This window comes from Microtus ochrogaster, chromosome 18 (assembly GCF_000317375.1).
Source record: "Microtus ochrogaster isolate Prairie Vole_2 chromosome 18, MicOch1.0, whole genome shotgun sequence".
Lineage (NCBI taxonomy): Eukaryota > Metazoa > Chordata > Mammalia > Rodentia > Cricetidae > Microtus > Microtus ochrogaster.
In genome coordinates this window covers 67,354,121-67,354,720 of record NC_022020.1, presented here as the reverse complement: position 1 = coordinate 67,354,720, position 600 = coordinate 67,354,121, and the positions used below count along the sequence as shown (strand labels likewise).

The 600-nt window shown below is 50.8% G+C and overlaps 1 protein-coding gene across 1 annotated transcript in view; it reads left to right on the top strand.

Annotated features, from left to right (window-relative positions):
- Znf407 (zinc finger protein 407) overlaps positions 1–600 on the top strand; it is a 364,962-nt gene that overhangs the window by 40,758 nt on the left and 323,604 nt on the right. The window lies entirely within an intron of this gene.

The window sequence follows — 600 nt, the reverse complement described above, 5'->3', positions numbered from 1 at the left end:
GGTGTTAGCACAGTGTAGTCGTGTGTCTGTGCTGGTGTTAGCACAGTGTAGTCGTGTGTCTGTGCTGGTGTTAGCATAGTGTAGTCATGTGTCTGTGATGGTGTTAGCACAGTGTAGTCGTGTGTAAGTGCGGGTGTTAGCACAGTGTAGTCGTGTGTCTCTGATGGTGTTAGCACAGTGTAGTCGTGTGTCTGTGACGGTGTTAGCACAGTGTAGTCATGTGTCTCTGGTGTTAGCACAGTGTAGTCTGGTGTCTCTGATGGTGTTAGCACAGTGTAGTCGTGTGTCTGTGACGGTGTTAGCACAGTGTATTCATGTGTCTCTGGTGTTAGCACAGTGTAGTCTGGTGTCTCTGATGGTGTTAGCACAGTGTAGTTGTGTGTCTCTGATGGTGTTAGCACAGGGTAGTCGTGTGTCTGTGCAGGTGTTAGCACAGTGTAGCCGTGTGTCTGCCGGTGTTAGCACAGTGTAGTCGTGTGTCTGTGCTGGTGTTAGAAAAGTGTTGTTATGCCTGGCGATGGTGGCGCATGCCTTTAATCCCAGCACTCGGGAGGCAGAGGCAGGCGGATCTCTGTGAGTTCGAGACCAGCCTGGTCTACA